Source organism: Rattus norvegicus, chromosome 2 (assembly GCF_036323735.1).
Source record: "Rattus norvegicus strain BN/NHsdMcwi chromosome 2, GRCr8, whole genome shotgun sequence".
Lineage (NCBI taxonomy): Eukaryota > Metazoa > Chordata > Mammalia > Rodentia > Muridae > Rattus > Rattus norvegicus.
Window position 1 is genome coordinate 26,086,367 of NC_086020.1, and position 25,688 is coordinate 26,112,054.

The 25,688-nt window shown below is 43.6% G+C and overlaps 1 protein-coding gene across 1 annotated transcript in view; it reads right to left on the bottom strand.

The window, feature by feature from the left end:
- The window catches only part of Cmya5 (cardiomyopathy associated 5), a 98,729-nt gene that overhangs the window by 71,822 nt on the left and 1,219 nt on the right, over nt 1-25,688 (bottom strand). The gene's annotated exons all lie outside the window — the stretch shown is intronic.

Genomic DNA, 25,688 nt, shown 5'->3' on the forward strand with positions numbered 1-25,688 from the left:
TTCTCAGAAGTTATTCTCATACGCTTAGCTGTACTGCACTGCTCAGAATTGATATGGTTTCTCAGATCTGTACAATAATGCTTCTCATCATTGAGGAGACAGCCACAGCCCTCTTCTCTTTTCAAATACTGCTTTGCTACGATCTCTTTCTTCTCCACTTATATTCCAAGTCCCCACGAATTCTATCATTAGTCTCACTCTCTCTTCCACGATCTCTGGGTGTTTTCCCTCAGGATGCTGATACTGTGCTTGGTCATGTCTGAACCACTTACTCACATCATCAGACATATTATTTTGTGCTGTTATATCTTTAAGCTCTAGAGTTTCCGTTTCTTTGTTTCTAGTCTCTAACAACGTTCTGTCTTAATTGTTTCTTCCTGTCCTCTCCACTCCATAAATAAAAGCATTACATAAGCACCATTGTTCTCCAGAAAGCCCTCCCTTCCTATAGCAGTCTAGCTGTGGCTTAAATCACTATGGCTTTTTGTGGAAGGGGAGATTAAAGGACTGGGTGTGCTCTGCTGTTCCACATCCACGTTTTCCCCCAATGAACTAATTTATATTTCCTCTATGTGACCAGTCCCCATAGGGGAAAAGTATGTCCATCTCTGAGTGGAGTTGTATGTTTGCTACTGCTATTTTTTCACCTTTTATTGACAGTTTTATAGGTTTATATATTGTACTCATTCTCGCCTCTGTTCCCTGCCCTTAGCCCCTTACCCTTCCTACTGTCAGTCTTCTCAGTGAATCCCCCTCCCACATCCATGTCTTCTCTTTGTCCAAGCGTGAGTGGAAGTTATTCAACGGAGCAGGGGCAATGTATCTGTGGATTCACTACTGAAGAAAATAACATCTGTCCCCCAACTAGCATGAATTGCCCATAGTCTCTTTGGGAGGGGTGGGGTCGCGTGGATCCTCCCCTCATCCATGATAAAATATTGATGGGCCCAGTCTTGTTCAAGTCTTGTGGAGATCACCGCAGCCTCAGTGAGTTTGCGGGTGCGAGGCTATGTCATGTCTAGGGTGTCTCTAATGTTGTCTATTTCTTCATCCTCATTCATCCTCAGCTCTTACATTTTTTCTGCCCTCTTCCACAACGTTGTCTGAGCTTTCTGTGTGTATTATAGCTGTCTCAGCCGAATCAGAGAACCCCACCCGTCACCTACTCTAGCCCTTTTGTCCAGTTGTAGGCTTCACCTCCAGCTACAAGAAGCTTCTCTGATGGAGTCTTATCTCAGCATTAGTCTATGGGTATAAAGGCGAGTATTTAGAAGGCAGATTAAATGTACTACCGTTTAGCAGAATGATAGCTGTGGGTTCATCTCTAGGGTCTATGACCTTCCAAGCCAAAGGCTCTTGACCAGGCTTACAGAACCAAGCACGAGTTCCCTCCATGAAGCAGGCCCCAAGCCCTATTGGAAAGCAGTTGGTTATGTCCATAACAGTCATTCCACTATTGCACTGGAGAATACATCTATTATTGTGTCTCACGAGGCACACAGTCAAGTAAAACTGTTAATGGCTCTTCTCCTTTAGTAACCTACATAGAATCTTCTAGGACCATGTAGCCTAGCTGTTACGGAAGAAGCTTTCAACTCAGCTCCAGCTTGCTCTATGACCAGTAACCAAAGTGTGGGATAGTTTTGGCAATGGAGGTATGACCATCAAGATCTAGTGGTCACCCAAAAGCAGTGGCAATATCCTATATTGGGTCATTTTTTGGGGGGGGCTCCCTTACTCAACAATCCATAGGAAAATATTTCACACCTGATACAGAGATTTTGTTTAATAATCCAAGGCTTCTAGGAGGGGCATTATCCATTTTTGGAAGGCATATCCATTCAAATTCCTTTTTATTGTATTTTTAATAAGATTGTGAAACAGTAGGCTTCTTCATATACCCTGAGTTTCAGTTGCCCTCCTCTCCCCTGTCCTCTCAGTTCCCTCCCTGTCTTGACCTTTCTAACTTAGTATTTCTCTTCCATCGTTATGGCCGATGTGTGCTACCACAGCGACCTCTCCCCCTATTGGCCCTTCTGTCATTCTGGACTTTATGCTGGGTATATTCTTGTATCTCACTGTTGTAATGACATTTTGGTTTTGTGGGTGATAACTTGAATCAGATGAATTTCACTAAAGGTGCAAAAAAAATGTATTACACTCCAAAATGATCAGGTCGGGTATATAAAGATCAGGTTGCAAACCTGTCCAGGTTTTGGTCGCTCTTCCTGGTGACCTTCTGTCCCTTTCTTTCTTCACTTCACCTTAGCTCACACAGAAACCAGTACTTTATTTAAAATGAAGTTAGGAATCATGAGGACTAGGGAGATGACTTGAGTGGGTAAAAGAAAGAAGACCTTAGTTCAGATCTTCAGAACCAACATGAAAGCTGATGTAGTCATGAATATCTGGTATAGTATCAGAGAGACAGAAAGATTGATGGGGCCTGCTGTCCAGTCAGCCTAGCCACAAAGCAGGGAGCTCAGTGAGACACTCACTGTGTGTCTGTTTTAAAATAAGACATAGGAGGATGCCTGGCATCCTAGTCTGTCCTCCATGTGCATATCCATGAGGACATGCACCTGCACATACATGTGTACACACACATACGGCATTCAAACACAGAAAAAAAAACCCAAAGAATTGTATATGGAAAGAGCATGATGGTAATATTTCTCAGTTCAGGGGCCAGAGAGACAGCTCAGCAGTTAAGAGCACTGGATGCTCTTCTAGAGAACCCAGGTTCAATTCCCAGCACCCATATGGTCACTCACAACTGTCCACAACTCTGGCTCTAGTGTCTGAAATTCTCTTCTGGCTTCTGTGGGCATCAGGTATGAACATGATATATAGACATACATGCAAGGAAAATGTCCATATACGTAAAATAATATGTTATTATTTAATAATTAATTATTTAATAATAATCTGTTCGGATTACTGTTCTTTCTGTGGAGACCAGCTCCTTTGGCAGCCTCCAGGGTCTGGATGTTGTTGTCTCAGATAGCATTTGTCATCCTGCATCCAAACTCTGAGCTCCTCTCCAGCACTGCAAACTTGCTGTGAGTAGACATCATGTCATCTGGCAATTGTTGTCTATAGTTGTGTGTGTGTGTGTGTGTGTGTGTGTGTGTGTGTGTGTGTGTGTGTGTGTGTTACAGTGTCCATGTAGAAGACAGATGACAACTTGCAAGTGTAGATTCTTTTACTCTAGGGACTTAACCCAGGTCAGGTCACCGTGTTTGGTAGCAAGCACCTTTTACGTATTGAGTCATCTCATTGGCCCCTTGCAATATTCCTTCAGTGTTCTTTTATAAATCTTCCTAAATATTCAACTTTATTTTGAGAAGAACCAATTTCTTTTACTCTTGGGCCCACATTTCATCAGCTTAAATAAAATTTACTTTATTTTATTCTAACAGTACAAATACAACCAGTACATTAAAAAGCTCAGGGACCAACTCAAATGACCCTACCTAAAACACAGCCTAGGGACCGGACAGGTGGCTCAGAGGTTAAGATGCAAAGGACCTGAGTTTTGACTTCAAGCACTTTAACCACTCCAACTCCACTTCCAGGGGATCTGATACTTTCTTCTGGCCCCTGTGTGCACTGCACTCATGTCCACAAACCCATGTGCTTTTAAAAGACAAAAACTAGAAATAAGTCTTTAAAACAAATACAACCTCAAATATTTGGTGTTCCTGATGGGCAGTCTGCTCCACAGAGTGATTGGTTTGCTGGGGGCATCAGCCTTTTATGCAGGGAAAATGGAAAGCTCTGGGGACTCCCATTGGTCTAGTTACAGTGTCTTAGAAGGGTTTCTCTTAGGCTGGAGAGATGGCTCAGTGGTTAGGAGCACTGACAGCTCTTTCAGAGGTCCTGAGTTCAAATTCCAGCAACCACATGGTTGCTTACAACCATCTGTAATAAGATCTGATGTCCTCTTCTGGTGTGTCTGAAGACAGCTACTTATATATATATAATAAATAAATAAATCTTTTTAAAAGGGTGGGGCTTCTCTTTTTATTGCTAATTTGCATTCATTTGGTGTTAACCCTCTTCAGTCTATGTTCCATGCATAACTTTAAGACTTGAGCAACCCACAGTGGCTTCCAGCTGACTTCATAGAGGTGGAGAGCCATTCATTTCAACAAGTCTTTATTACATCAAATTATGTACTACTACTATTTTAAGTATTGTTTGATAGTGGGATTGTTGTACAATGTAAATCTTCAAAAGTTCTTAAAATTTCACTTAGAATTAACCAATTTTGGCTGAACTTCAGATTTGTAGAAGAAATATAAATTAGCTATGTGGCAGTTCCAACTTCTCAAACTTAGACTGTGTCTGGATGAAGCTACCAGAGGTTGCCTACGCCTTCATCAATACAAGAATGCCACTAGACACAACAACATCCTAGCCGAGCTCGAGAACAGTCTCTTGCTCCATCTGTACAATAGTATAGGAATAAAATGTGTGATATAAAGATTTACATATTCTTGGTGCTTTAAAATGAGCATTTTATCTGTAAAATATCTTAAAATACATGGTAGCAAGTTACTTAAAATAATCAGTCTGGACGCTGACTTCTTATTCCTTTTCATGTAAAAAGACATTTGCTAGCATGACTTGTCTGGCCTAACTTCTCACTCTTCCCTTGTTTACTGTGCTCCCTGTGCTATGGCTTAGATGAGAAAGTCCTGCAGTTCTCTGCAGCTGGATGCATACATCTGTCTGATTCTAGAACTAGGTTTTGGAAAGCACATTATCTTCTTAGACACCCATGCCATCCTATCTGTTCTCACCCTTGTCAGTGAACAAAGGCGACACTCATATCTTTATCTGCCAATCCTTGGGTTCACCTATCAATTGTTTGAAAACTTAGAGAAAACGAGCCCTGTGTGGTAATTCTTCTTGCCAAGTCCCAGTGAAGATAGCAATAGGACACTCTCTGTTAGGAAAAACAACAATGATACCTAATCCTCATGCTAATGAGCATGCCTCACACACTGAAGTGTTAAGGAGACCAAGAGAAACCCAACGATCAGATATCAGCAATACCCCATGGCTTCCTCTAGACACCCACATAACTGCAACATGTATAAGCTTTAAAAACATAATTCTTAAGAATTCTGTCATAATTCTTCAGAAGCAACACGTTAATTTTAATAGTGCATTATCTAGGATCAATGATGAATATTGTATGTACTGAAAATATAGCTACTAGGTTGCAAAGACTAGGCTTGGCAACTTGAATTTGATGATGTGGGTGGAGGTAAAATTCGGTATTCTTAAGAAAACGCCTTAGGTCATTTTATCCTCAGGACTATATGGTCATGTGATAACACAAGCTCAGAGATCCAGAATTTACTTTTCTGGGCACTCACCAAGTGTTTGGGTTCAGTGACAATAATAAATTATACTCATGTATTACTTAGCGGTTTTTAAAATACATTTATATATAAAATCTCCCTATCTATAAACTCACTTTCCTGGCTGGTTGTGCATGAACCTGGCACAAGCTAAAGCCATTTGAGGGGAGGGAACCTCAGGCCAGCAAGCCTATAGGATGTTTTCTTAACCAGTGATTGACGTGGGAGGGGCCAGATCTTTGTAGGTGGGAACATTCCTGGGCTGTGGTCCTGGACACTGGAAGAAAGTAGATTGAGCAAGCCACAGGGAGCAAGCCAGTGAGCAGCACTCCTCCACGGCCTCTGCATCAACTCCCGCCTCCAGGTTCCTGCTCTCTTTGAGTTCTGTCCTGACTTCATTTGGTGATGAACAGCAAGTATAAGCTAAACAAACCCTTTCTTCTCCAAATTGCTTTTGATCGTTGTGTTTCATCACCACCATAGAAATTCTAACTAAGATATCCACCATTAATTTTCTTCAGCAAAATTTACCATGTTGCATTGTAGCTTTTGCTACCCCACCTTAACTCCAGGAATGGATGGAGCTACCAGACCCCACTCAGAGAATATTGGATCGGCAGACGAAAAACACAGACACACACATTGCTCAATTTCAATTGTGCCTTTTTTGGCACAATTGTTGGCACTCCTTATCTCGCCCCTGAGAAGCGTGTCCTTATGAATACTAGACTCAGGTCTAGTCCACGAGGGTTCAGCAGAAAATGAAGGGTCAGCTGTCCTGTTGCTTAACTTTAAGAAGATAAGTGCTAAGAAGACAATTAAATATAGTGCATAGGATAGGAGAAAGTAGCTATGAACTAGAGCACTGTGCTATACATGAGACCAAGGAAGACTAAAGAGATATCTGAACAGAGCCGCGAAAGAACAGAGGGACTGAATATGAAGTACAGAGCAAAGACAACCAAGATAGAGAAAAGGGACCACACTCACCATAGGCAACAAAGGGCAGAGTTGGGAGTTAGTTAGAGAACAGAAAATCTAAAACGAAGCAGAGTTATAGATGGGATGCAACACAGCAGAGCCTGTAGGAGTCTTGATGTTATTATGTGTGAGAAGTAAGCCTGACCACCGTCCCTGGCATCTTCCAGTGAGTCAAAGATAAACAGCTACTCATGCTGGTATAGCTGGGGGCTCGTCACCATTAAACATCTTACCCCAATACTGAACATCTGTACTGTTGGTATATAAAACAGGCTTATGTACATGAATATACTTTTAATTGCACAACTAAAGACATTCTTATTGTAAGTAATTTAACAACTAGACAGACTTTTCTTAATTGCCACCACTTTAACCTCTGTCCTGTAACATGGATAGCTCAATTAATAAATGACACTTTGCAAATTTGAAACAGCGAACTTAAAAACAAGGCCTGGAAAAATAAATCATATAAATTTCCATTTTGAGTTCTAATAAAAAACTTCCAAAGTGCAAACTCATGGGAACAGAAAGAGGAGTGGTGTAGTTCCTTTCTTTCTGACTGCAAACCCACCCTTGCAGTCCAGTATGACTCCACCTGTAATAAAATGAAGGCAATTTCTTTGGAAGGGAGCTCATTAAGACAAAAGATGTTTATAAGGGGCTGAAACAAACATTCCAGGAAGTAAACAACTCAAAGTCTTCAGGAAGTCCCTGAAACTGATTAGATTCACTAGGCTTTTCCTTCCCCAAGCATATATAAACAGTAAGAACTGCTGAGAGATACACTCAGACAAGCTGAGCTGTCTAAAAGAGATAGAGACTAGCCAAGCTGCCTGAAAAAGCCATTTCTACCTGTTGAGCTGCCTATAATTTCCAGTTTTCATGAGCTTTCACCCATTCTGGAGTGGACTTTTGGAGATGTTGCTGTCTGAATTATTTCTGCTCCAGAAGACCCTTTACCCAAGTTCCTGGAACAAACCTTGATAAAATAAAACGGGTCACCAAGTTGGATTTTGGTGTCATTTCTTTTTGTCTTGCTGTCATTTCCCTGTCTGGGGTGAGTAGACATTTGTTCATGTGCTCCTGGGAATGTCACACAACAGCCAAAGGCACCAGATGTGGTACACAAGCAGCAATTTTTTTTTTTCACTTTTGAGATCAAATGGGACAATGTATAGGTCTGAGAAGGGAGGTACAGAACATAAGGTCAGAATATAAAAATGGATGTAAGATTTTACAAGGAAAACTGAGTTTCCCAGGAGGACCAAGCTGCAGACTGTTAGAAGCAGTTCAGGTAAAAGGAATAATGGGCTCTGAAGAGAGAAAGTGTGAAGTACAAAATGAACCTGGTGTGCTGTGGGCGCCTCCACAAATAGTCTGCATTTGTCTTGAAAGTTGTAGCTCCAGGATAGACATGTTAGCATTGCGCAAATGCATGCAGATGCTATTCCAAGCTGCAAGCAGACTGGAAAGTCCCGATCACCCTGGCTTTCCCAAGGCTTTATGGGGGCCTCTTTTGTAACAGTCTAGGACGCCCGATTCATTGGACTTCTAAGATCTATCTTGCCATAGAAAACATTCTGATGGTGCTCAGTTGGGAAAGTGCTTGCCATACAACCATGAGGACCTGAGTCTGACCTCCCCACACTAGGAATGGATGTGCACCTGTGAGCAGAGTGCTGGGAACGCAGAGACAACAGGACGCTAGGACTCGCTGACAAGCTGTTTGGGTAGAGATCAGTGAGCTCCGGGCTCATTGAGAGACCTTGCTTCCCTCAAATAAGATGGAGAACAGGTAAGCACTGTGACAGGATGTACTGAGGAACACATACACTAGACATTGTCCTCTGGCCTCCACACCCATGCCCACACTGACACCCACAAACTGACACACATAGACACACATTTACTTTTAACTATATAAGCAAATAAAGAGCATCTTATTGTAAAACTGTATAATCTATAGAGCTGTGGTTGTAGGCCAGGGCCAGAGCACAAGGCCCTGAGTACACACACATACACACACACACACACACACACACACACACACACACACACACACACACTAACATAGACAAAAAGTCTCTTTTAATTACCACTACCCCATCTCTGATTCATTACTAGAGATGAATTTCTCAGCTGTTCAATCAAATGCCTTTAAAAAAAACTATAATTAAAACTCTCTAAAAGCATCAATTATGAAGTTTAATTCATCTAAAATACATAAGGCCAGACGAGTAAGTGACCTGTTTCAAAGTATTAAGTTTCAAAATAGTGGTTTGCTTATTTTCCCCCTAGACAAAATACTGTAGGTATAGTTCAGGCTGGCCTGTAACTCAAAATTGTCCTACCTCAGTCTCCCGAGTCCTGAATTTACAGGTGTGGGCACTCTGACTCAGTTGTAGTTTCCATTTAGTATGAGTAGGATATATTTAGTTTACAGAGGTAGTGACCTACACTGAACTTTAAAACTATGTGACTCATGTATGCATCCAGAGTTAAAAAGAGTGTTGTTTAGCGTTAGAAATCAATACATAAAATACTCAAGGGGTGTTTGTCCAAAGGCTGGCCACGGGCTCTGTACATGACTCATCTAATTTACTGCAAAGAAATACCTGGGTCTTCTGGTGAAAAGGGAAAAGTCTTGCCTGTTGTCTTACTTGGGGTTTTACTGCTGTGAAGAGACACCATGACCAAGGCAACTCGTAGAAAGGAGAACATTCCATTGGGGCTGGCTTACAGTTTCAGGGATTCAGTCCTTTACCATCATGGCACAGTGACAAGCATGGTATAATCTAGGCAGACGTGGTGCTAAAGGATCTGAGAGTTCTACATTCTGATCCGAAGGCAACCAAGGAGAGACTGGATTTGTTTCACTCTGGGCACAGCTTGAGCATTTAAGACCTCAAAGCCCACCTCCACACACTTCCTCTAATGAGGTCACACCTACTTCAACAAGGCCACACCTAATACTGCCACACCTTATGGCCAAGCATTCAAACACATTAAATCTGGGGGGGGGGGGGGATACCTACTCAAACCCACCACATCCATCCCTGGGCACAGTGGAACACATCTGTAATCTCGGTATTCAGGAGTCTGAGTGTGTGGCCAGCCTAAACAACACAGTGGACATATGGCAATTCTGTCTCAAAATACAAGGGCAGCAGATAGAGTTCCGTGGTGGGGAATATTTTTAGTATGCACAGGAGCCTGGATTTGATCTCTAGTACTACCAAACAAACAAAAACCTTCATTCATCAACCTTTTCACTATTACTGAAAACTAAAAGATCGAGAAGATACCAGCTGCAGAGCGGGGTTGTGGAAGTCCACACCAGTAATCCTGGTTGCTCTGGAAGCCAAAGTCAGAGCAGTGCAAAATCAGGGCCAACCTAGACAACTTCTGAGACCTATTTCCCAACGAAATAAAAACAGGAGGGGGTGTAGGGAGGGAAAAAGGAGGGAAGAAATTATCTAAATAGAGTATTCATATATGAAATTACAGAAAAAGATAAGCCTGAGATGTAGCTCCTGGTAGTTCATTTGCCTAGCAGACACAAAGGCTTAAGTTTGATCCCCGCTATGGAGAAACCAATCATCAAAACAACATCACAAAGCACGGGGTTGGTTCATAGCTCGGTAATCTCTCCTGCCGCAAGTGTGGACAAGTCAGTTATGTGTGGTCTTGGGAGCGAGCGTTCCCCAACAGTGGCACTCCTGGCACTGGAGAGGACTACTCTTTGCTGTAGGAAGCTGTTCTGTATGCTTGGATGTATTAGTATCAACCGGTCCCAGTCTACTAGATGCCAGTAGGACCCCAAGTCCAACGGCAACATCAGAAATATCTGAGAAGCCCTGCTATAGACCTAAGAATGAGAAAGGGAAAACAAGCAGGTGAAGAAGGAAACACAAAACAATGGGAAATAAGAGTGTCTGAGGAGTTAAATGCAGGCTGAACCATTTAGCCATGGGATTCTTCAACAACTGCTCCGAGCCTTGGCTCCGAGCAGAAACTGCTCCCAAGGCCTGCTGGGAAATGCCTAGTGGTGGTTACTAAGAGACAGAGCGCTTCCTCTGAGTAGTGTGTGTCAGGTTGGGAGCCTTTTATGAGCCAGGAAAGACTTTTTGACTGCTCTACTTCTTTAAGCCTACAATTTGTGACTGAAGTATTAAAGATAATTTGTCCAAAACCAGGAGAAATCTGGTGGGCTTTCCGTGGTGGCCCTCTAGCAATTTGGCTTGCTAAATTTGCAACAAAGAACCCCCACACAGTGGCCTTGAAAACACTACTATAAAACAAAACAAAAGACAAAAGGAAACAAAACCTGGTTTGGCTATCGCAGGCTCTGCAGGTTAAACTCGGTTGTCAAAATTGATTGGACCTGGAGCTATCAAAGAGACATTCCTTTAGGGCAGTCAGTGGGAGTATTTCCTGGTAGGAAGACCCTCCCTCAGAGTTAATAGCAGTAGCCCATATTCAAAGAGATCTGAGCAGAACAGACCCCCTCCCCCTCTGTCGGCCTCTTCTCTTGCTACTATGGTTGTCATCACAACCCCCTCCCTCAGTGAAATGAAGGCATGACTCCTTGGTTACTGAGGACTTACACAGGATATGCCAGGCCTCCAGCACCTGAATAAGACAGCTGAGGCATCCAGCCTTGTGCACTGGAGCCACTCCATTCCTCTCTAGCTCATAGCTAGCCATTCTTGGATTACCCAGCCTGTGTCAGGTAAGCCATTCTACCAAACCTCTCTCGGATGTGGAGAACTGGAACCTGGGGTATTTCTCTCTGAAGAACACAGTCTCTTGTCCACTAAACTTCAGTCATTCTCTTCAGTGCTCCCAGCGGTTTCCTAGGTATTTTGCATTCTTACCATTTTAAAACAGTGATGACCTTGGGTCAATCTCTGTCATTAAGCTTGTTGCAGGAGCGCTTGAGTCTGGTGGAAACAGCAGCAGAGCTACCCAATGAGAAAGCAAGCCTCGGAAGGCCCAGCAGAGGGTCCCACCAGCAGACTGAAAGCCCGCCACGGGAGAAAAAGAAAGAACACAGGAGCCCTCTTGCTTAAAACATGGCAGAGGGGCTGGGGATTTAGCTCAGTGGTAGAGCGCTTACCTAGGAAGCGCAAGGCCCTGGGTTCGGTCCCCAGCTCTGAAAAAAAAGAACCAAAACAAAACAAAACAAAACAAAACATGGCAGACTGCAAAGCAGAAGTCTAACGAGTCTCTAAAATTCCAGAGGGAAAGAAGAAACAGATTAAATAACATCCTGGCTAGCTGTTGGCATACTAGGGAGTAACTTGAGCGTTTTTTTGTTTTGTTTTGTTTTGTTTTGTTTTTGTTGTTGTTGTTGTTGTTGTTGTTTTTATTTTTTTCCTTTTTTTGGAGCTGGGAACCGAACCCAGGGCCTTGCACTTGCCAGGCAAGCGCTCTACCACTGAGCTAAATCCCCAACCCCAACTTGAGCATTTTAAGCTGTACACCTGTTTCAACAATGTAACTGGGTTTTGTGAGGATCCGGTTGAGATAAGTGTGTCATCTGTAAAACTCTACATTCCCCAAACCAGCTAGTGAGACACTAAGCTTTGTATCTCTGTAGTTCTAAAAATTAAGTTGAATTTTCCAGAATATCTCTTCTTAAACAGCCACAAAAGAAACTTTTAAAAACCCAGTTTAGGGGTTGGGGATTTGGCTCAGTGGTAGAGTGCTTGCCTAGCAAGCACAAGGCCCTGGGTTTGGTCACCAGCTCCATAAAAAAAACAAACAACAACAAAAAAAACCCAGTTTAAAAAACAATCCACATTTCATCCAGTTTTTTTTCAAAGCCTAACACAGAGTCACTGGGTATTACTTTCCCGCTGACTTCCAGATAATTATGGGTATTTTCTTTATCCTACACTGAACTTAGAGCTAGTGGTGTAGCCAACTGCCAGATGCAATGCAAGAGATAGACGGTCAAGGAGCTTTTCCTATACTCTGCACTCAGAAGGGAGTCAGAGTGGGAAAATGTGACCAAGACCTAGAACGCTGTGAAAATGGTCTTGACCTTGTGAGTGGTTTCAGAGAGAACATCCTCAGCAGAGAAATGCAGTTCACTCTACGAAACGCCATGACACCTGACCAATACCTACCTACCTTTCTTTCTTTTTTTTTTTTTTTGAGCATTCTTTTTTTTTTTTTTTTTTTTTTAGAAAGGTTGCTGTGAGCTGAGCGTGTTGACCTCTGCCTGCACTCCCACTACTTAGGGAGGCTGAGACAGGAGGATCACAAGTTTGGGTTAACCTGGGCTACATAGCAAGATCTTGTTTTTAAAAAAACACAAAAATCCTTATAGATGAAACAATCTACATGTTTTGTTGTTGTTGTTTGTTTGTTTGTTTGTTTTAGAATGCCTTAGGAAATAAGAGTTTAAGATCAAAAGCAAAATTATTTTTCAGGCTCCTTAGACCTGTTTTCCAAGTTTCCTTTCTGGGTGGCATCCCTGTCCGTGATGTGAGGAGGAGTCTCATGTTCTTCCCACTCCCTTGTCAACACTTCCTACCCTGTGAGCCCTGTCTTGATGGCTGGTTTTAGAAAATCAGTTTGCTGCTACTGAGCTCACTGCCTTAATGGTGAACTACAGTTTCCAGGAACCCAGTGCTTGGTAATTCCGTCCCAGTGTTTATTGAGGCCACTTTGTATTTTTATACCCATATTTACCCTGTGTCTTGTGAGGGGAACTTCCTTGTCCCTTTAGCTTCATGTACACCACACCACAGGCTAGACACAGCGTGGGGTGGTAAGAAATAGCACCTTCACGCCTCCAAGGCTCAGGATTACACCTTGACTTCACTGCTTACAGCCGTGTGCAGTCTGAACGCGTCCCAAAACCTCAAGAAAATTAAATCAGCAACTGCCCATACTGAGAGCGTTAAGGTAACTGGGTCCTGAGAACAGAGTCTTCATGAACCTTGAGAGAGAAGGGGGTGGAGTGGGGGCATTCTGCTCTTTCCATCATGCGTGGACTCAGCAAGAAGGGAGACCGCTCTCACCATCCCCACAACCGTGGCCCTCTGCTCACCGGCTTCCCAGAACTGTGGACAATCCAGATTATAATGACTATACATTATGCAGTCTGGGGTATTTTGCTACAGCGGGGCAAGCAGACTAAGACTCTGCAAAGGAAGGCTAACATTTTGCCTTCCTCTCCTGGACTTGAAGGTTAAACAGGAATACACTTATTTCATAATAGCATGCCCCAGTCTCAGACTGTCAGTGGTTGACTTACATAATCCAAGATGTGTAGGCAGTAAGCATTCAGTGTAAACCCTACTTCCTGTTTTGACTTTTTATCACTTCCTGCTTTGGGATCGCTGTCCTAACATATGATTTTTATTTAACATTAAATACCTTCTGTTTCCCTGGATACCATCTCATATGCCAAATGATTCTCAGAAATTTTAGCTAATGTGTTTTTTAAAACCTTCTTTGGATGGCTTATAGAATATATTTAGTATCTTTTAACAATATATTTGTTTGTATGTATGTATGTATGTATGTAAGTATGTATGTATGTATGTATGTAAGTATGTATGTATGTATCGCTGTGAGTGTATGCCACATGTGTACAGGTGCCCATGGAGGCCAGAAGAGGGCATCAGTCCCTCTGGAGCTGGTATTACGGGCAGGTATGAACCATCTAACATGGGATCTGGGAATCTAGCATCCTTTGTAAGAGCAGCAAGGACTGAGCCACCTTCCCAGACTTCTAGTCATCACCTACTAGTAAAATTAGCTGGTAATTTTCAAAGATAAAAACAAATCCGATATAATACAGTATTGTCAAAAAGAACAAAATACAGTTGAGAAAGTCCCCTAAATGGTGATAGCTGTCCCAGTCCCCTCTTTAAATGCCACACACATGGACCCTGCCTCTGGACAATGCAGAGACTCGACACCACTTGAGTCCTGTTTGTACCCACCACAGATCATATATAAGACGGGGACTCGCCCGCACTGTGAGTTGAAGCAGTATTCTCCCGGAAGGGACAGGCCTGGAATCTAGACCACACAGATTAGAAGGGATTCACTTTCTGACAATACCAGATAGCCAAGGGATTTCAGTAGAGTGCTGAACCACGAAGGCAGACACTGTCATGTATAAGAGAGTGTGTGGAGCGCCCCCGCACCTCCTCCTGGTAGCTTTAACTTTGAGATGGAAAGGCATGCCTGAACAAACAGGATAAATGTCAGAACCTGCTGGTCCGTGATGGGGAAGAGACTCCAGACGGTTGTATTTATTTACTGCTGAACGTGGTTTCCAACATAAATTTGAGATATATTAACTAGCTTGTTCCATTGTTTCAATGAAAATGTAAAATATCTGTGGGAGAAGCAAACTCAAGAAGGTTGCATGTTAAATGACCCAAGGGAAGGTCATGAGTCTGAAGGACGTTTCCCCAGAGACCATGCTGCTTCTGTCTGCTGCTCCAGGAGACACTCAAGTCCTTCCTGAGGGTCTGGCAACTGTCCTCTGTCCCCGCTCAGAGACTCCCTCATATGTGGAGACCAAAGGTTGATTTTTGAATGTCTTCTCCAATCACTTCCCCACAAAGGCTATGGCATTTTTCAGTGCTAGTCAGGCACTAATCTCCTTTCTGTCTCAATGGCTTTGCTAGTCTGGATATTTTGTATTAATGGAATCACAAAATATATGACCCTCCATGCCTGGATCTTTCACGTAGCCTGCGGTTTCCAAATTCATCCACACTGCAGCATAGCGAGATGCTCGGTTGCGTTTTGTGATAAAATAGCATTCTCCTATATGAGTCATGTCATCTTTATCTGTTGCCAACGAGTCGTCACTCTCACCGATAATTACTATTTCAGTTATTGCCATCTTAGAAGGTGTGTTGTCATAGCTTGTGGCTGTAATCTGCACTTTTCCGATGGTTAACCACAGTGAGCATTTGTGTTCATTGGACTTTGTATATTCTCTTTGCAAATCTATCAATTCTTTTATGGCTGAATTACAGTGAATCTCAAGTCCTGTTCTGAGGTCTGGCATGAGGAGCTGTCCCCACTCATTTAAAAGCTTGTTTTCTCCCCTTCTCAGGAGTCTCTGCTCGGCCAGATCATCCTCAGATCATCCTGGGTTTATATTAGTAAGTTAGCTTCTGGTACAACTCATGGCCCCAGCTGATGGTCACCCTCATCTGGGGCCAATAACTTAGGTGTGGCAATATCAAGTCTGTTAGGTGGCTATCCTGTGCCCAAAACCCAGGTTTCTGAGTTGTGATTCTGGGCAGTTTAATGGCAAAAGTCGATCTAAGGAAACCTAGGGGATTGACGAATAGAAGCCAGCAGGCTGAGCCAGAATTGTGAGCTGGAACAAAAAGGAGTAGAAGAATCGAAGAAGCTGTTGCCCTTTCACAGTAGTCTCTACTAAGATAGGCTGCTGATCCTGGTTAAGTTATTCAAGTAAGACCCCTTTCCCTCAGTGTTATCTGCCTTGGTCCCCTAGCTGTGACCTCATCCCTCTGCCAGTCTATCAGCCAATCAATTTTACTGTGCATTTGGTTGCCAGGCAGATTTCATTTCTATCTCATCATCACTATCTCTCATGCTCTCTCTCTCCGAACATGTTACTTTTCCCACTCTTTAAACATTAGATGTTTTTGAGGGGTCTGAGACTCCTGAGGATAAGGGTTAGGAGGAGGTTGTTTGCAGCTTCCTGAAAGGTACCCCATGTGCACCTATCAGCCAGAAAGATGGGGTACAATTGCATGGCCACAAATAGGCCCACTCACTGCCGAGCCCCCATCTTTCCCTTCCTAAGGCCCTCGCTTCCAGGACCATACCCTAGGCGACATGTACCTGTTATCCCGGCTCTTGGGGAGCTGGGCTAGCAGAATTGCTGTCGAGGCTAACTTGGGCTACATGAGTTCTAGGCCAGTCTAAGCTTAAATATGAGACTATCTCAAACAAATAAAAGTATGTGGGGAGCAGATCTGAGAGAAGTCAGGGGAGGGATGGAGTAAATATGATAAATATACATTATATGCATATTTGAAATTCTCAAAGAAATTAATAAAAATACTTTTAAAAACTCAAAAGAAAGAGAAAAGCTAGATTGAAAAACTTAAAAATTTACCACCTTACACTTACTTCACATTAAAGAAAGTATGAGAATTTTGTGGCTATTACGGTAAATGCCTACGATGTGTATCATGTGACCCTAATGGCACACAGAGAAGTGTTTGGTGTCACCAGCTTTGACCTTCTGAAACCCAAGTGTGCTGGGTTGCCCAATGTCTATTTTTAAACACTAGGATGACTCTCTCCAGTACACACTAAGAAACTTAATATAGCAAGGGTGCTGGTCAGAGTTGGCAACAACTTTCTGGGCGCTTAATGCTTTTGCTTAAAAAAAGGGTAAATTAAAAGAATCACTTATTTGGGATAGAGAGAGGGTTCGGCAGTCGAGAACACATGTCGTTCTTACAGAGGACATGAGTTTGGTTCCTAGCACCCATGTCGGATGGCTTACCTGTAACTCCAGGGGAACCAGACACCCTCTTCTGGCCTCTGCAGGTACCCAGATACATGTATGCATAACCACAAACAGACAAGTACATATACACATAAATTTTAAAAATTTATAGAAAATAAATCTTAAAAATAATAAAATTATGCTCCAATAGAAAGAAGTTGGAAAATGGAGAACAGGTATCAGTTTAATAGGAATTATATGGAGTGCATGCCTTTATATGCATAGCATGTTACATGTTATAAATATTTATATGTGATTTGAAGACAGAGTTCAAGCCCTGTCATAGGACATGCTAGCATCCTTGCTTATGTCCTGCAAGCTTTCTGAAATTATGTAAATTACTCAATATTTTTACCTCCCACTTTCTCTCTCACAAAGTTAGGTGAAAGCAATGCCAGTGTCCTTGAGATATTATCGTCTTTAAAACCACTGCAGACAGTGAGGGACAGAGTTTGGAATGAGCTATGTGATCTCTGAGCAAGTGTTGATTTCCCTTCCCTCCCCTTGCCTGGGCCTCTGTCGCTGCTCCCAAACCTAAGAGGGTCAGGGGGATGACATCAGAGCGTCCCTCTAGGGCCAGTCTGTATTGGCAGTCAGGCTGTCCTGCCAAGTACATGACAAAACAGGGCTGCTTTTGCTGGATGGAGAGAGAAAGGTTGGCAGCAGGGACACTGGGACTGAAAGAAAACCACTAGGAGTCCAAACCAGACCCTACCTCATCTCCACGGGACTCAGCTCACCGTGCAGGGAGTTCAGTGACAGACACCTATCTGCCCACTCCATAGTCTAAGTAGATGTATTAGAAACTTTACTGAATGAGAGATACAATGGAACAGTACAGGACGATGGGTGATTTTTAGCATGTGCGTTTTCCTGAAGAAAAGCGCATACAAACGAAGCGTGGGAGGTCCGTAGGGGAGTGGGCTTTGACACTGAAGTTGGTAGGTAGAGCAACGGAGATTAACCTTCCCACATAGGCTGCACTTTACCAGATCAGGCTGTAGGATTTTTGAACTGAAGACGTTCCAGAGAGGATTCTTCTCTGAAGGAACAAACGAAGGCTGGACCTATCCCTCCTCAGTCTAGGGGCAGCTTTGGGACAAGCCACAGAAGGCAGAGACGTTCCCCGCAGACAATGTAACTGAGCAATTCTTTAGTGCTTGTCACCGTCCCCTCCAAATTATTGCATTTCTAAAGTCACTGAGTACTGTCAACCTCTGGTTAAACAAGTCTACCTACCTGATCCAAGCTCAATATCCCATGACATTTGTTTACATTCACTTGCTCACCCACTCACTTATACACTCACTGACACAACCAGCAAATGTGCCCTCCTCTGGGCATCCTGAGTGACTGTGGACGACATGAGAACATTTATAGCAGCACTTAGCAGCACAGGAAGTACTGGGATGGAAGTCCCACGTGTGTTGGGTCTGCCTTCTGCTTCATTGACTTTTCTCCTGGCTAGTGTCACTCTAGGAAACCATTCTAAGTCTGACTTGGGGAACGAGTCTTTTTATTTGCTTTTTGATTAATAAATACTCTTTGTGTAGTGAATCTGACATCGTGTGGAAAGTAACTGCTCCCCCGGCCCCCGCCCCAGACTGCAAACTCCTCAATGCTGTCATTTTAATGTCCCTAATATCTGGCACAGGACCTGGCATAGCCTCTGAGCTTACAATCAATGAAGCACTTTTTCCATGGATTCCATAAAGCTAGCTAAAACCTACACATTATCGGGTCTGCAGAGCCCCCACATGTCTGTAGTGAGCGGAAGGCACCTGAGATGTGCTCTAAAATAAATGGACCAAGTTTCAAGACCCAGAGTAAGACAATGCAAACGATAAAATTACTGTCATCTGTTCCTTTGTATAAATTTAATGGCCACTTAAAATGTTAAATGAGTGCTAGGCAGTGGTAGTGCATGCCTTTAATCCTAGCATTCTGGAGGCAGAAGCAAGCTGATCCCTTGAGTTTGACACTAGCCTGGTCTACAGAGTTCTAGGACAGCCAGGGGTACACAGAGAAATCCCAACTCAAAAAGAAAGAAAGGAAGGAAGAAAGGAAAGAGGGAGGGAGGGAGGGAGAAAGAGGAGGAGGAGGAAGAAGAAGAGGAAGAAGAAGAAGAAGAAGAAGAAGAAGAAGAAGAAGAAGAAGAAGAAGAAGAAGAAGAAGAAGAAGAAGAAGAAGAAGAAGAAGAGAGAACAAAACAAAGAAACGAGAAAGAAACAAAGCTAAATTATCTATGTGGTTGACATATTTCTGTTGGCTAATGCTGGATTGACAAAAAGACTCTTTTTTATGTACAAATCACGGCCATTCTCTTGCATCTTGCAAGTTTGCTTGATGTAGAATGATCCAGTTCTGATATCTGAGTAGTGCCATACTTTCCCTAAGCCCACGCTCAGAACAGTCAGGGAACATAAGTTTGTTGTTGCTGCTCTCTCACTATGTCCTACACGTTAGTAGGTTTGCTGTTTTTACAGGGGAAAAAAATAATTACAATTCTCTAATTATTCCTCACTGTTCAAGGTCTGGGCAAGGGCATGTGACAGTCATTCAGCCAACACTTCAGCAGCTCCTAGCTTTCTCCTCTCTCCTCCCTCAGACTCTGGCATCCTGCAGCCAGCCACCCCTCCCACCCCCAGCACTTTCCACTGACCTCAGAAAAGGGCTAGCTCAAATAACACACTTGTCAGAACACCTTGGTAAGCAGAAAGACAGCACTCACTTGACATGTGACCCAGAGTGCCCTGAACTGATAGCAACTGTCTCCCAGAGGGTTGCTTCCCTGTAGTGATGAGTTTCGCTGGAATGCCATTAGGACATTTAATGCTATCAGCCCAGATTGGCATGTTGTACACCCACCCTGCCAGCGCTTCAGTGAAGGTGATTTGGAAGTTTTAGGAACTGCTGTAAAACCCTCCATGTTCCCATAGAGAAAATCAACCTTGACTCCATGGAGGTTACCATAAAACAGGAACAGGTTCCTGATTAGTGGGAAAGGCCTCAGACAGAAACCAACAAGAAAGAAAGAAAGAAAGAAAGAAAGAAAGAAAGAAAGAAAGAAAGAAAGAAAGAAAGAAAGAAAGAAAGGAAGAAAGAAAGAAAGAAAGAAAGGAAGAAAGAAAGAAAGAAAGGAAGAAAGAGAAAGAGAGAGAGAAAGAAAGAGAGAGAGAGAGAGAGAGAGAGAGAGAGAGAGAGAGAGAGAGAGAGACTGAGTATCTCTTGACAGACCTCTCTGCATTCGGGGCACGGTGGCTTTGAGACATTTACAACAGTACTTGTAAATGTGTTCTGAAAATTTTCCCAAATGATAATGTTGAATCAACTGATGTTTAGCCTTTAAGGAAATGCTCCAATCACTACTTCTAAAAAATAATTTGTTTTGACTCCTGAATGGCTCGATAGACAGAACACAGCCTTTTAGTTTTATTAGGAATAAAATCTAAGCCCTGATCACAGCCTGTGAAGACATGTGTGTGTGCGGGAGCGGGGGTAGTAGGGCATGTGCAGGGAGAAACCAGAAGTCAGTATTGGATGCCCTCCTTCTATATTAAAGCAGAATATTCCACTTGATCCCAGAGCTCAAAGATTTGACTAACCTAGCCAGCTTGCCCCAGGGAATTCCCATCCTGAGTCCTGTGATTACAGACAGGCCATGTATGTACAGACGGCCATGCTGGGGATCTCATCTTATTTCCTCACACCTTCATGACAAGTGCTATACCCGCTGGGCCTGCTCCCCACCCCAAATCTGCAGTCTAGGCTTCTTACCCTCACCCTTGTCAACCCTCCCCTGCTCACTTCACTCCAGTAGCCTGAGCTCCTTGTGCTCCCAAGCCAACCACACCTTCCCACCCCAGGGCCTTTACACCTGCTTTTCCACTTGCCAGAGACACAGTTCTTCAGCCTCTGCTGAAATGTTTCAGGAGGTGGCCCTCTGCTCTCTACTCACTGCATTCATTATCTGTCATCTTCTGGGTGTTCGGACGGGACAAACTAGTGAGCACTTGTCTGGAATTGGTAGTCTAAGTTCTGGTTCCACTTTTAAAAACTGTCTCCTGACACTAGGCTTCTGAGTCTAGAAAATGGGTGACTGCCAGCAGATGCTTGTATGGTCTCTAAAGTCTGGAGGTTTCATGGTTCTGCTTTGGCAGATGCTTGTGGGATGATGTCACAGGCGAGGCAGGTACAAGATAGAATGAGGCCTGTCATTGGATGAGAAGAAAGGATAGGTGGGAGAAAAGTTTGAAGGAAGAGGAGGAGACAGGAACGGAGGAGAAGGGGAGAGAGGGTAGCTAGGGACAATATGGCGGGTGATGTTAAGATTCCAAGCTGTACCTTTACAGGTACAGCTTGTTATGAATTTTTTAAGGGATGGATGTGTACTGGGCTTTGTATGTTTAGGTGGGCAAGTATATCTTATCAATTGGATCAAAGGTTATTGTGTTGTGTGTTCTTTCATGTGCAGATTTAAGTGTAAGGGAGTGTGGGGCAGCTGGTCTGGGCCGCCCGCTGAGTTGGGATGTGTGTTTCTGGCATGGTGGCAGCCTGCCTTGGGAACTGGATGGGTATAGAGATTGCTGCCAGGCTCAGAGAGAGGCTTTCAGCAGTGCGATATGGGATGGAGCAGAGTGAGAGAGAGGCTTTGCTGACTGAGAATTAAGATATCCAGCAGATATCTTGGGGCACCGCAGTACCGGATCTAGTGGGGTAAAAAGACAGCATTTCAATTTTTATATTTTTACAACAGATGCTCTTGGATAAAGTTTTCTTCTCATATGCATGAAGTACCAAGCCTTTAGGGACACTTTATTATGACCCCAAATCCCCTTCCAGGGGTGAAACTTCTCAAGCCCTTCCTGCTGGGATTTCCTCCACACTTTGAGGTGCTTCCTACAGAGCCTTCCTTCCAGTCCTTCTGACATAACTGTGGTTTTCTGTCACAGGGAGCGTGAGCTCCCTGAGGACAGGAGTAAATTCTTGATTACTTTGTCTGCGGCATGTGACACAATCCCTGGCTCTCCACACATACCCGTGCATAAGCACGGATGAGCTCAACTTGAACAGAACCTCTGCCGAAAGCTGGTGCCGCCTCTTTCCCCTCACTAAGGAACGGCAGGCAGAAGTAGGGTTTTGCTTCTGGTAATGACCTACTGGAGAGCTGTTAAGAAACGAAAGTTTGCTGGGAGCGCTTTAGAGTCAGGTTTGCCCTCACAGTTTCTCAGGTTTATTTAATCCTTTTGACAGCCTAATAACTAGGAGCTAGCACTGCCCTGGGGCCAGCCGCATAGCCCAGTGGTGGAGCATTTACCTAGCATGAGACAGCAAATAGCAGCCAGGAAAAGGACTGGCTCCATTAATGATGGGGGGATGAACCTTCTGAACTCTAAAAGCATTTTTATCTTAGAAGGGATACTTTTTGTTGATCATAAAGGTAAGAAATTCTACATATGAATTCACTAAAAAAAAAAAAAAAACCCCACCGAAACGAAGGACAAACCTGAGTTCTACTCAGTGGTCATTATCTCTTCACTCAGAAATAAGCGCTGTCAACCTTGTTAAACCGCACTCTCTGAAGCTTTTCTAGTCTATTTTATGTTTGACATCTGTCCTAGTTTGCTTTCTGTTGCTGTGATGAACACCGTGACCAAAATCAGTCTGGGGAGAAAAGCTTACACTCCACCGAGGGAGCTCAGAGCAGGAACTCAAGCAGGAACGTGGAGGCAGGAACTGAGCAGAAACCAGAGAGAGCTGCTAAATGGCTTGCTCTCCATGGCTTCCTTGGCCTGCCTCCATAGACAGTGAGGGCTACCTTGCCATTCCTCATGAAAATCGGTCAAGAAAATCTGCTACAGACCAGTCTGAGGGAGATGTTTTCTGAACTGAGTTTCCCTTTCTAAACGATCCTACCTTGTGTCAAGTTAACAAAAGTTTAACCAGTACAATGTTGCGGTAAATATTAAAATGTTGGTGCCTTTTATCCCGACATCATTTTAGATTATTCTATGATCATATCTTGGTGTAGTAAGATCCTATCACATAAATGTATCTACCATCCACTTCTGTTAGTGCCTTTGTTTTAAACCTGTACATGCTTCTCTATTGCAAAAGTTAACTTGGATGCTAGGGAAATGGCTCTGCTGACAAAGTGCCAGCTGTGTGGGTATGAGTGCCCCACTTTAGATCCTCAGCCTCCATATAAAAGCTGGCCACAGAGATGCCATCTGCAACTCTAGCAGACGCAAGCGGAGCTCATTGGCCAGGCATAAGTGGACTCCTTCAGTGAGAGACCCTGTCTCAAAAAGTAAGGTAGAGAGTGAGCCAGAAAAGCAACAATGACCTCTGGCTTACACACACACACACACACTCACATACACACACACTCATATACACATACACACTCACATACACACACTCACATACACACACTCACATACACACACCCACTCACACATACTCACATATACACACACACTCACACACACACTTACATACACACACCACACTCACATACACACACACACTTACATACACACAGACACTCACACACACACACACATACTCACATACACACACACTCACATACACACATACACACACTCACATACACACACACTCACATACACACACACTCACATACATACACACACTCACACACACACACTCACATACACACACACTCACACACACTCACATACACACACACTCACATACACACACACTCACATACACACACACACTCACATACACACACACACTCACATACACACACACTCACATACACACACACTCACACACTCACATACACATACACACACACACACACACACACACACACACACACACACACACACACTGAGCTGAGCTAAATGTAGTTGCTGGCCTTTCAGAAAACCTACATAAGCTCTGTGTTTAAGCAGGGTGAATATCCCACTATGATACAGAGTTGAGGTCTTCCTTCTTTCTCTAGAAACCTCTCAAAGTAAAAGATGAGTGGAATGTTTCCCCTAGTGCAGTGGTTCTCAACCTTCCTTAACACTGTGACCCTTTAATACAGTTCTTCATGTAGGGGTGACCCACCAATCATAAAATCTTCATTGCTACTTCATAACTGATTTTGCTACTGTTGTAAATCATACAAATATTTGTGTCGTTTGACCCACAAGTGGAGAAATGCTGCCCCAGAGTAAGGAAGGGCCCCTCCTTGAACAAAGAGTGCTCGAAGCCTCCTAAGTTGCTGTGTACCCATGCTGGCTCGCACCACATCTTACAAGTTCTTGCTTTTTTATCCTCAGTGAACGGCATGAGGCTCCAGCTTGTTCCTCCAGAACAAGATAAGGGTCTCCTCATCCTGCTGGGGTTTAACATGAAGTCACACAGGTAAATGCTTGTACAATAAGGCTCTCTTCTGAGTGTAATAAAACTCCTGTGTCCGAGGAAGGTTGACCTGTGACTCTCACCTTCTATCCGCTAGAACCTGTTCCAAATTCTCACTTCCACTCTCGGGGGAACATGGAACTTCAGGCCATGCCTATAATCTCACACACAACCAAGTAGTTTGATTCCTGACCACAGGGGCGTGACAGCTACAGGACCCTAATCACAGCTACCAATGCCTTCCCAGTTCCCCATCATGGCCCAAGCTCTTTCTTTATGTTGCCTCTTCATAGATTCTCTTCTGACATTCAACTTTGCTATCTGCCTGTCAAACTGTGGTCTGTGCTCTCAAGTCCTGCTGGGTTACTTACCATTTGGCTCAAACATGGACAGTTTTCCAGGACTCCATCACCTGCCTTATTCCCCTCAGCTTATTCTGACCCATTTCCTTGCAGTGGATACTTTACTGTCTGTGGTCAGAACAGGCTGAGGTTACCTCAGATGCATTAAATCCTTACTAAGAAGGGCTTAGCTTTGGGCGAAGGGCAACTCAGAAGTGGTGCCTAAAACTACAGACAACCCAATTGTAGTGTAAATGAGCTTCTCGTTATCTTGGAAAATAACGGCTAGACAAGAATATGAGCGTCCCACACATCACCATGAGAATCTCTCCTCTAACCTGGGAGTGGCTGATCCTCCTACTCCCTCTCCCACTCCCCACAGGCACCTCTCCTCTGCCCTTCCTTTATACATCTCCTGCCCATCTTCTGATATCCAGTCTGTAGCCAGTACTCCATGATTCTAGATGCTCGACCTCCCACAGCAGTGTTCACATTCTCCACTCAGTCTTTAGCACACAGACTTCCTTAGCATGTAGTCAGAAACCCGTCGTTCCTATCTTTTTCCTCAAAGTTCTTGAGGGCAGAGCTTGCTTCCTTCTTGGTAGTTGCTTGTTAAGAATGTAACTAACGGGGGTTGGAGATTTAGCTCAGTGGTAGAGCGCTTGCCTAGGAAGTGCAAGGCCCTGGGTTCGGTCCCCAGCTCCGAAAAAAAGAACCAAAAAAAAAAGAATGTAACTAACGCTTCAAGATTTCCAACGGATGGTTTTCTGTAATTAGCGGTACCCTACATGTATATATGCATGTGGAGACCTATTCCTCACATACAATTTAAAAAAAAGAAAAAGCCATCGCCACCAGCCTGGCACTCACTAAATAGGTGAGGCTGACTGCACAGTGAGCCCGGGGATTCTGTCTCTTTCCAGCTCCCTACCACAGAAAACAAGCACAAGCTACCAAGCTGGGCTTTTCCTCAGTACTTCAAGGACTGACCATAGGGATTGACTGGGGATTAAACTTGGGTCTTTGTGCACACGAGGCAAGCACCACACCAGCTGAGCTATCTCCCCTGCCTTC